Source organism: Pogonomyrmex barbatus, unplaced genomic scaffold (genome assembly GCF_055798465.1).
Source record: "Pogonomyrmex barbatus isolate J1 unplaced genomic scaffold, ASM5579846v1 scaffold14, whole genome shotgun sequence".
In the NCBI taxonomy this organism is placed as follows: Eukaryota; Metazoa; Arthropoda; class Insecta; order Hymenoptera; family Formicidae; genus Pogonomyrmex; species Pogonomyrmex barbatus.
This window is the reverse complement of record NW_028297110.1, coordinates 7,047,427-7,060,115: the sequence shown is the minus strand read 5'-3', so window position 1 is coordinate 7,060,115 and position 12,689 is coordinate 7,047,427.

Here is a 12,689-nt window from a genome sequence, read left to right as displayed (position 1 = left end):
TCATCCTTCATTAAGCGGGTACTTTTTTATTCACGAGAGGCATCCCGTACGCATTGTCCGGCGGATAATCGCTCATATCGAATCTAGCGATATCGCGTTTCATCGTCTCATACATCATCGCACTCGATATGAAACTGTCCGTGTCGGTGTACATGATCTTACATTTGTCGCGATACAGTGGTGACATATACTCGTGGTGAAATTCGTACAAGCAGATTTTTTATATATCGAGTATACACATACCCACATAAATCGGCTTGTTGAGTTTCATCTCAAGTTTACGCAGTTCGATGGCGATTAAGTTTTCCGCAAAAGCGCTGCGGCTGTGGAAATTTGGTTTCGCGATCATTGCTTCCGCATCATACCGTCCCATTTCGTTATTAATTTTACATCCATGTGATTTTGAATATTTTCCATTGTTTTATCGAATACCGCGTTGTTCATCAATTTGTACAAATTTTTTTCGAAATTGTTCTAATTGTTCTAAATTTTTCGCGCATGTTCTAAAATGTGTATTGAGTTCGATGGAGCCAGGCGGATTGAACAAATTGTAGTACGCAATGTATCTTTGCGATACGAAGACCATAGCGCGTACATTGCTGCAGGTTGCAATAGTGGATGACGTGCCGCTTCTTATCATATAACGTCGCGAGAAGTTTATCCTGCCACGTGCCGGGTGATTTATCGCGCGTCGGACAGAATAGATCAGTGTGTCGGTCGTGCAGATGATGTGGTTACTCGAGATTGACCTCGAGAATATAACTCATAGGCTCATTGACGCGAATCCGAAGCGATCGCGTCAAAGTTCGCAATGTCTTCAACCCATCGAAATTCGGCATAGGGCAGCGGTTGACACATCATCCATCCATACAGATTGTTCACGTCATAGTACAAATACGACGACGGTTTCGATGGATTGTATGAACGCATGTACTTGTTATTGGCCTGCGCGTATCTGTTGGAACATTGACTGAGACCACTGCGTATACCGCGCTCGATAAACATAACCATATCGATGTCGATGAGTAACTCAAATTTTATATGCGTATGTTTTAGCATGGCGTCCCATGTGAAACTCGGCAATGTGTAGTAATGCGCGGGATTGAGACTGTAACTTTCGATACAACTTTCGCGGAAATTTTCAAACGTCAGCCGTAACAAGACATCGGTTTTTAAATACAGATCGCTATATTCACCTAGGGTTTCATAAATAAAGAAACCGCTGCCAGATGTTCGCAGCATGCGCGTAATCGTTCTCCGACACCGTGTCACCGGTCAACGAGATATAGAATAATTCATGCGGTAGTAGGCGCGTGTCCTATAGCTTGTCTTCGCGATCCACGTATTCGTAGAGAAAGATACCATTACGTCAACAAGTCAAAATTTTCGTTTGATAACGTGGAAAATTCAGAACGTAAAATTTTTAATTTCTCTTTCGTTGAGAAAAGATACCAATTTATCGAGGCTGGTACTTAAAAATTTGTGCACATCGATGAACCGTAGTTATACGCAATTTCATGAATCTGATTTCTCGGCGGTATCTTTAACGTGTTTTGTAAACGAAATGTATTTTTTTTTTGTTATCGACAGCACGATTCTGCCTTTGAACGCCGTAGCTATTTTCATGATGATAAAGTATGCGTCACAACCAGATAAGTTGTGAAATACTATTGGAATGCTATATGAATTTTTATAATTTAGATTGCAATTTGCGCGGGACCACGGTAACGACCGGTGGCAATGATCGCGTACCCGCGTGTCGTCTGATGCAAATGATTTTTCATAAATGTGACAACGCATTGTACTACGATGCCTCTCACTGTTTTCTTGACAACGCTTTCATCGGGACATTCGCGGATAACAAAATTTTTACTCAATGCACCAAGTTTTCGAGTTGCCGAACGAACCATGCAACGCAGTTTTTGCCGTGACGAAATAACGCGTCATCGTACGAGCATCGCACATAATATCCGATGCTAAATATCTCGTGCTGCTAGGTGTACGCGTCTTTCTTCTCTCCTGGTTCCGTTCGCCGTAGGACGCACTCCAAGTCCGCATGTACAATGAAAGGAAGTCGTTCCTTATTTGTGTGATTCTTAAATGTGAACCACTTGTCATCTTCGCTCAGCAATCGGATGATGCAATCGTTCATCTGTTCGCAATCAAGTGTATGCGACTACAATTTTTTAGATGAACTGAAGTAATGTAGACATGTAAAAAAAGAAAAACATGATTTTTTAATATTTAATAAACAATTTATAAGAGAAATAATGAAATTTGATAAAATGTGTATACGTACCGATCGCAAAAATATTTCTTGTGTTCTTTTTTGTTTATTTGCGAGCTCAAGAGGCGGGACAGGTCTTTAATGCACGCAAAGTGCCCCGCGTTGTCGTCGTGCGGATCCTGCACGTACAATAGATTTGGGTGTTTCTGCATCTTCTTATTTGTCAGCTGTATCAGGAGAATCTCCTTTTTCTTGATACCGTAAACGTTGATGGAGATATTATTGAAATGTTCGAACTTTTTAATTTGTTTCAACATCATCGAAAACGTAATGGAGATTTAACTATCATATAATGCGGATACGACGATTCCCGATCTTTATTTCTTTCGACCGGATGCAAAGCCGCGACCACCGACTACGCGAAACATGCATTATCCTTGGATCGTACATTGATCACCGCTCGCTTTAACATAATTTCCCGCGGTAACTCAATGTAACATCCCGCGAGTAGAGGATTATATTTGTTTACGTTATTTACTGTGAAATTGAGAATTCGCGACAGCGCCCATCCACTATTGCGTTCTTGTACTTTTCGAACAATGCCAACGTGGGTTCGATAACGTGCTGCTCATACCATTCGTTCAAATTTGACATTCAAAAGAGCACTATTTTTAGTGTTCATACTTTTATTGGCGCGTTTATCGTCATAAACTCATCGTTGAATGCGGTGTTCACTTTCACACTATCGTGTCTTTGTACAATGTCTCGCCCTCGCTGGAGCACTACACCACCAGCGTCTTCCAAAAATCATCACGGCTTGATATAGTCTACGTTAATCATCACATCAGTCAATGTACGACTTTCAATGCTATATCAATCTCGCGCTAAACGAGAGATTTATTGTCTCTACTAGTGCTCGCCACCAATGTGCACAAAATGTCTTTTTATTAATTGTACTTATTAATTGTACTTTTGCACCTGCGAGTCATGCGATCCTCGCCACCATAGATTGTCTATTTGCAACGGTGAGTCGAGAACGCTTAACACGACTGAGTTCCTCGAGTTGTTCGATGCACTCGTCGCATCGTTGCAGCCACGCGAAACACTCCATCAAGCTAGAAACCTGACTGCACTGCTCCAACAGCTCGCGTTCCACTCGCTCTAGGTGTTCCATTTTTTTCTCACAGTTGATTGATTCATTAAATTTCCAAAGCACCCACTGTGATCTCGCGCGCCCAATGATCTATTATACCATCTGCAGTTTCTTTTGTCCCTTTGTCTAAACCGAAGCATCATCATACGTTTACAACCGAGTCGCAATTTGCTTATAGCAGCCGAATTATCAGCGCTTCTCTCTTAAGGGGATCCTAAAACGAAGGACGAACTCCGACTCCGTCCGTTAATGCCATCTAAACGGAATTAAAGAAATGTCGGTAACGATTGACAATTTAAAAAGTCGATATTATCGACAATTTAAAAAGTATATTATCGACATGACTAATTCCGTTTACTCATATTAATTTTTACCTTATCATTTTACTAAATAAATGAAAACACATGTATATATATATTATACATGTATTGTCAATGCAGTAGTCATTCTTCACGACGTTCGCTATGTCCAATATCCTTATAGGATACGAAGGACATACATATACGTGTATATATATTGTGATATATATAATATATATATATATATATGTGTGTTGTGTGTGTGTGTGTGTGTGTGTGTGTGTGTGTATGTATCATTCTATTATTGACGTGTTACTCTAAACACGTTATTTGCGATAAATATCATCACATGCTTCGGTAGTCGAAAGGATAAGATGCCTGCCCGGTAAGCAAGAGATCCAGGTTCGATTCCTGGCTGAGGTGGTATTTTTTCGCAAAATGATTACGAATTTTTCACGGCTGGTTCGTGGTCGGACCCCGCCGTGACGCACACCCTCCCTTCTTATTTGAGTACATGTATTTATCTCAAAGTATATGTATTTATATGTATTTTTCTCAAAAAGAACATGTATATATTGCATGTAGTGAAGCGACGAGTTTGCTATAGAAAGACATGGAACTATTTGTACTATTGCTATTGACTAGTTGTCTACGATATCTATTACAAACATGTATATAATTTTATTAGATTTTGCGATAACATTGCATATTCTTCCATTACACACACACACACACACACACACACACACACACATTATGTATATATACATTACATATTAGATTTATATATGTAATTTTAGAAGATGAATGTGTGTGTGTGTGTGTGTGTGTGTGTGTGTGTGTGTGTGTGTGTGTGTGTGGTATGTGGGTAGGTATCTCTTCAATTGTTTATAAATAATGCATTAGTAATCGGTATCGTCCGGGCATACATTTTTGTCAGTAACATCAAATAGACGCTTCTGATTATAATTTTTATTAGTACCGTCCAAATAGATGCTTCTGACATTGACGAAATACTTTTCATCATTGCACTAATTATAAGAATATAATTGTGGATAAAATATGAAAAGAGCGCTTTCTTCCGAGCACGTAACTTCGTGTTACGCTCTGTCTCAATTCTTATTGTTTTGACCATACCGCGGCGGGTTCACGTGTCGAGGCACGCACACAAAAGACGAGACATGTACGCTTGGCAACATTGGCCGAAGAGAATAGAAAGAGAAAGAGAATATCATCCTACTCTGTCGCGCTCCCGATGCGTATGAGAAGGAAATAGAAATATTATCATACTCTTTCGCGCAGTATTCGCCGTGCGATGATCTAGCGTCTTTTGATTATCGTTCATTATGACTAATATAGCGAAAGAATTAAAAAGAATAAACAGACATTAACAATGCATGAAGAGAAACGAAAATCGTTATATATAATTGTATATAATTTTATGTATACAAATTATAATTGTGTAATAAATAAGAATGCTATGAAATTATTTTCTCAGTATAAATATATAATATATGTTTCGAAAATCTTTAAGAAATTCATAGTTTTGAGTAATTACTTACAAATTCGACAAGACATTTATTGAACAATAAATGAAATAATCAAATTATATTATTTCTTCTTTTTCTCTCCTTTTTGTTTGATATAAGCAAAATATGCGCAATTTGTTAAATTTATAATTAATTATCTGAAATATAAATTTTCCATTTCTAAGTCGGAATACATACAATAAGATTGTAATAAGAAAATAATTTCGTACTTATTCTCACTCATTTATTAGATTGTTCAGTTATTATAATTTTATAAAATTATATAACAGGTCATTATGAGTATGACAAGTAAAGCATATAACAATTTTTGAATTTTTTCATACATTATTTTCATCTGCTTACTTTTTTTACAATAACGAGCGGTGACCAGGTAACATCGAAGATGCTCGACGACCGCACGGTGTATGGAGCGCGAAAGAGTACGATAATATTTCTATTTCCTTCTCATATGCGTCGAGAGCGCGAGAGAGTACAACGATATTCCTATTCTTTACTCACAGCGCATCGGTGCGAGAGAGTAGGATGATTTCTGTTCTCTTCTGCCAACCCAATGTGCCGAGCGCCGAGCGCACATGTACGTGCCTCGTCTTGCGTGTGTATGTCTCAGCGGCCGATTTCGAGAAATCCGAAATAAATTTGATGTGCGATAGTAAACAGGAGAATGAATTATGTAATAAATTGTGTAATAATGCAATAAAATATAGTCCTTTTCGCAAATGTCTATATGCACGTTTTGTTAACTATTTCAATCGTGCATACATCAAAAATATCAGAATCAAAATGATAATCTATATCAACGGAATTCTGCATTGGTAGAGTGGCAATGTGTCAGAGTTGTCATGCGAAGAGCTCGGATTCCCTAGCCATACTCCATTAGGAGATGCTATCTACTCCTACTTTCTTTTTTTTTTTTTTTTTATCTTTCTTACAACATGAAATATATGACTGATGTCTGAAAAATTTAATTAATGCAAAGCATGATCACCGCCTTCAGCAAATTGTCGTATCCATTGTCAAACAGTCTTCTCAGAATTTCAGCAGCAATTTCTGCTACTGATCTTCCGGCCTGAGCCTGTCCAACAATACGACCTCGTATTTCCGAACACAAATTTCAAGGCATCGTATCACAATAATCGTCCGTTCAATGCTATGACACCACGATAAGTGATTCAAGAAGAAAAAAGTAGTTGAGAAGTCAAGAAAAACAGTTGAAAAACAATCGCGGTCTCGTAGCAGAAACAATAAACAAAGAAAGAAAAAAACACGCGGAAGCGATGCATGGTAGATTGAGACATATAAACTGTGATTCGGGGCACGTGGTGCAATAAGGAGAGTTAACACACATCAGTGAATAGAGCCACAAAAATCAGGAGAAAAAGAAGTCTACGGGAACAGAGGAGAAAAACTAAGGCAGGAGGTCCAAGAGAAGGGTGTAACAACCTAAGGCAAATAAGGGAGAGAGGAAAGGGCGGAGGATTTGAAAGTTATCAAACAGAGACCAAAATCGCAAAGAAGAGAGGTTATGTCAGCGAACATAGGACGTGGCAGATAAGGTGATTATAGATCGATTAATCGATAAGAGAAGAAAGGAAAGGATAATTAAAAAACGGTAAAGAGGACAACAGATTGACCGATCGTAAGTCGGTAAGGTACCGTCACCGAGGCAAGCGGAGCTGATGAAGAAGGCAGCAGAGGGGGAAGAGAGAGACAGAGAAGGCAAAAGAAGAGGAAGACCGACACGAGCGGAACAACTGGGAAGACAGAGAGCGGGAAGCGTAGGCACAATTTCAGACTCATTCAAAAGAAAGAGGGAAGAAGAGGAACGGGAGGAAGAGAAATTAAGGGCGGAAAAAGAAATTATTGAAAATTTTCTGAAGACGAGAAAAGTTGAGAGATCTCCAAAACAAGGAAAAGGGAAAAGAGAGGATAAACAACAAGAGGAAAATAAAGAAGAAGACAACATGAATAAGGAAACAGAAAGAATGGATAAGATGATGGAAATCCTGTTGACAGTAAAAACGGACACGGAAGAGATAAAAAAAAGAATTAAGACGAGAAATGAAAGAATTAAGAGAGGAATAGAGGAAAAAGCAAGAAGAATGGGAAAGGATGAAACTAAATTTCGAAATGAGAATAAGGGAATTGGAATCAAAAAAGGAGCAAAACGAAGAGATAAAGGAAAAAATAAGAGAGGTGTTACGGAAGGAGGAGGGAAAGAAGAGAGAAGAGAAATAACATAGTAATAAAGGGAGCGGATATACCAATGAGGGAAACACCGAGAGAAACTGCAGAGGAAATTGTAAAACAAAATTTGCAAGTAGAGGCACTGATAGAGGATGCATATTGGGTGAGAGGAAGAAAAGGAGGGAATTTCATGATAGTTAAATTCAGAGAGGAGCAGCAGAAAAGGGAGGTTATGATGAAGAAAAACAAATTAAGAGGCAAGAGAATATTTATCGATAACGATTTAACGAAGAGAGAGAGAGATATTCAGAGAGAAATTGCGAAAGTGGCTAGAGCAGAAAGAGATCAAGGTGCACAGGTCAAAATCGGGTACAAGAAACTGAAAGTAAATGAGAAGATATTCAAATGGAAAGAGGAAGGAGGGTTCGAGGAGGTAAAATTTTGGAGCAGGAGAACCTCTGCGGACCTCTAATTGCGAAGAGGCCCGGAGAGAAGGGAGAGAAGCAGAAAAAAGTGAAAATCCGCCCTCTCTCGAAGTCTGCGAAAGCAGACGCGAGAAGAGAGGCGGGTCAATCAGGAGAAAAGGAAGGACGAAAAGAGGAAGAAATGGAGGAAGAAAACTTTTTTAAGATGTGTTTTTGGAATGTTGCAGGTTTATACAATAAGGACAGACAATTCTGGAAATACATAGAGAGATTTGACTTTGTAGGATTAACAGAAACATGGGTTGACGAAACACAATGGGACAAAATAGAAGGGATACTACCAGATACATTTATATGGAGATGTCAATTTGCGACAAAAGAGAAGAACAAAGGAAGGACGAGCGGAGGAATAATAACGGGAGTCAGAAAGGATTTAAGGGAGGAAGAGTTGAAAGAAGATGAAAGGGATATACAAATAAGGAAAATTTGGCTAAACAACAAAACGTTAAAAATTTTGACGTTATATAGTAGAGAGATGAAGAAAACTAGAGACAACTTGGAAAAACTGATTGGAAGTGCAAAGGAGGAGAGATTGATAGTGGGAGGGGACTTCAACGCAAGGACGGGAACAGAAGGATCGTTCTGTGGCGAAGAAAAAGAGGAGAGAATTTGAAGAAAATCCAAAGATAAATTGAAAAATAACGAAGGGATAAAGCTATTAGAGATGATAGAAGAGAATGGATGGAAAATTTTGAATGGAAACATGGAAGGAGACGAAGAAGGCGATTACACTTTCATCGGTGGAAAGGGAAGCTCAGTAATAGATTATGTTATAGTAGATTCGGAGATAAAGGACGAAGTGAAGAGCTTCAAAATTGGGACAAGGACAGAATCGGACCATTTACCGATGGAAGTAGAAGTCTACGGAGAAGGAAAGGTGAAAGAGCAGGAAAGAAGAAAAGAGGAGCAATGGAAAGAGAAAAACATTTGGACGGAAGAAGGAATTGAACGCTTTCGAGAGGAACTAAATAGAATAACTTTCGAGAAGGAAGAAACAAATGAAATGATGGAAGAAACGGTGGAAAAAATTGGAAGGGCCATACACAAGAAAACAATAAAGTTCAACAAAACAAAAATAGGATTCAAGAAATGGTGGGATAAAGAGTGCACGGAGAAGAAGAGGGAGACGAGAAAAGTGTTAAAAAGGTGGAGACAAGTACGGGAGGACAAAGAGAATTACTTAGAGAAAAGAAGAGAATACAAAAGAATCTGCGAAGAGAAAAGAGTTAAATTACAGGAGAAGATAGAAGAAGAAATAGAACAATTAAAATACACAAACGATATATGGAAGTATATTAATAAGGAAAGGATAAGAAGAACGGGAGTGACAAATAAAGTTAGCTTGGAGGAATGGAGAAGATATTTTAAGGAGTTGCTAGGGGGAGAAGAAAGTAAAACTCAAGAAGAAAGAGAACAGGAGATACAGGTAGGAGAGCAAGAAATACAGGAAGAAGAGGAAAATATAACAGAACAAGAAGTAGAAGCACAGATAAGAAAATTAAGAAAAAATAAAGCGGCAGGAGAAGATGGTTTGGAAAACGAGGTGTGGATATACGGGGGCAAGAAGTTACTAGAAAGGATTACAAAATTAATAAACAAGGTATGGAGAGGAGAAGGAATGCCAGATAGATGGAGAGAAGGAGTTATTAGTCCGATTTTTAAGAGGGGAGACAGGAAAAATATTAAAAATTACAGAGGGATAACTTTGTTAAACACAGCATACAAGATTTACGCGATGGTCCTTGAAAACAGATTATGTAAAGAAATAGAACAGAAAAAGTTAATTCCAGAGACACAAGCTGGTTTCAGAAGAGGAAGAAGTACGATAGACAACATTATGGTTTTGAATTATGTAGTGAACAGAGAATTCAAAGAGAAAGGAGGAAAGTTGTACACATTTTTTGCAGACTTGACGGCTGCCTTTGACAAGGTAAATAGGGAAAAATTAAGCCAAATCTTAGAGGAGAAAGGTGTAAGCAGCAGATTGAGAACCAGGATAAACGAGATTTACGAAGAGACAAGGAATAAAGTAAAAGTCAATGGAGAAATCTCAAAAAAATTTTGGACGAGGAGAGGGGTGAGACAAGGATGCCCATTAAGTCCAACTCTGTTTTCACTTTACACAGCAGATCTAGAAGAAAAGCTAAGAAGAGGACAAACGGGAGGGGTAGTCGTCGGAAATGAGAAGTTCTGGTCACTAGCTTACGCGGATGACATAGTGTTGTTGGCTGAAAGGGCGCAGGACCTGAGAGAAATGATGAGAAGAATGAAAAAATATCTGGAAGGAAAAGAACTGGTGCTAAACGCAGAGAAATCAAAGATTTTAACGTTCAAAAGGGGGAGAAGAGCAAAGAAAAAAGAGGAGTGGAAATGGGGAGAGGAAGAAATAGAAGAAGTTAAAAGCTTTAAATATTTAGGATACTTTTTCCAGAGAAACGGAGGAACAGAAACGCACTTGAAAGAAACGGTTAAAAAGGCAACGATGGCTATGAGGCAAACTTTGGGAATAGGAGAAAGAAAATTCAAAAATAACTTTGAAAGAAGGATCAAAATCTTCGAAAGTCTGGTAAAGAGTATCATCCTATATGCAGCGGAGGTATGGGGATGGGCAGAAGCGGATAAAATAGAAAGAATACAAGCAAAATACATCAAATGGGTATTAGGTTTAGATGTCAATACACCCACGTACATAGTGATGGAAGAGACAAAAATTGACAAAGTAAGGATAGAGGCAAGAAGAAGAGCGGTAAGATACGAAGAAAAAACCAGGACGAATAGAATAAACAAGATAGTACAGGAATGCTGGAAGGAAATAGATCGAAACAGCCAGAGAAAGAGATCAAAATGGGAAAATGAAAGAAAAAGTTATTACGAGAAGAAAGGGATAGACATAGAGGAAATTGGGACAAGATGCGCGGAAGGCCAATTACTAGCAGAGTCCCTGGCACAGATGGACAGAGAAGAGCAATGGCAAGAGCAATACGAGAAACTAACTGAAGGAAGATATAATAGAAAATACAGGGAAATACGAGAAGAAACAAGGGCAGATTATCTAAGAAAGGGATATGGAGGAAGAGATCAGTCGTTGGTGGCTAGATTTAGATGCGGAAATGAGGAAAGAGCAAACAGATTCTGGAGAAAAACAGAAGAAAATAATTGTAGAATTTGCCGAAAAGGTGAAGAAACGATAAAACATCTAATAAATGAATGCGAGGAGATGAAAGAAGAGAATGCTTTAACAAGGAGAAGCATTTTGAAGGGGCAGGTTCAAGGAAGAACGTGGATGAGGAAAATTAGAGACGAAAGGAAGAAGAGGGAAGGTCTCAATAGTTAAATATTATATACATATGTAAATATATTCAGAGGAAAATTTGTAAGATCGATGTAGGCACCACCACGTGCCAACCCATTCAAGGCCGAAAGGCACGAATAAATCTATTACTACTATATAAACTGTGATTCAAAAATAAGACAGATTATATTCAGTAACAATAAAAAGTTATTAATAAATAAAAATGTGAAAATTAAAATAAATATGTTCGAAATGAATACTATATTGTAAGTTTAAATTTAATTAAATTAATTAAATTTGTAATAATATAATTATGAAAAGTATTATTTCTAGACGTAAAAGTATTATTTCACATTATATCGTATCATTTCTAAACACTTACATTTAATTGTAAATGTAATCCTATAATCTTATAGCACAAGAAGGTTATTTGTACGTTACAAATTTAAAAATGCACGTAAAACTGTTACATGAGTTTTCAAATTAGCAATGATAGTTGTAATTTGTAAGTGTAATTTTACGCATAATTTCTTTTTAAAATGTATAATAAAAGAATTACTATACAATCACAATTAAATAATTAATTATAGATTACTTAATGATTATCTAATTATTAATTTAATTGATTATTTAATTATAGTTACGTAATAATTCTTCTATTATATATTTAAAAAAAAGTTATATATAAAATTACAATTGTCATTGTGGGTTTGAAGATTCATTGTAATAGTTTTCGCATTTATAAATTTGTAGTGTTGAAATAAAGTTAATTTCTTGTATCTTAAGTAAGATTGTAGAATTACATTTACAATTAAAAGTATGTGTATAAAAATGATATAATTGAACGTAAAATAACGTATAAAAATAATATTTTTTATAATCAGATTATTGCAAATTCAAATTTTAAATTTATAACATAATATTCATTTCGAAAATACTTATTTTAATAATTATTTTCAAATTATTTTCACATTTTTATTTATAATAATTTTTTATTATTATTGAATATAATCTTCCTTATTTTTTAATACAGTTTCGTGAATTCATTACTTTATTAAATAATTTTTAATATCTGCTGCTTGAGATAGCTGTAAGACATTCAATGTCAAATCGCTATGATAGTTATAATTTTACACATAACTTTTTTTAAAATATATAACAAAAGAATTATTACACGATATTTAAACAATTAATAATCATATTTAAGTAATCAATTAAATAAATAAATAATTATTAAATAATCAATAACTAATCAGATCGAAAGGGAAAGAAAGAAAAGCGCGATGTGAAGGATAGAAATACTGCGATCTCTGACTCGCACTAGTGTCGAGTGTGCGAGACAGCGATGGGACACCAAAATTCGGTATCACGTCCGATTATGCTTTCTCTCTCGATCACGCATCTTGCGTTAAGGATAGAACATCGAATTGTTCTCACTATTTTTTCTCTCCGCTCCGCGATCTCCATCGCGCTTCGCGAAGACGGACGTATGCGCTTCG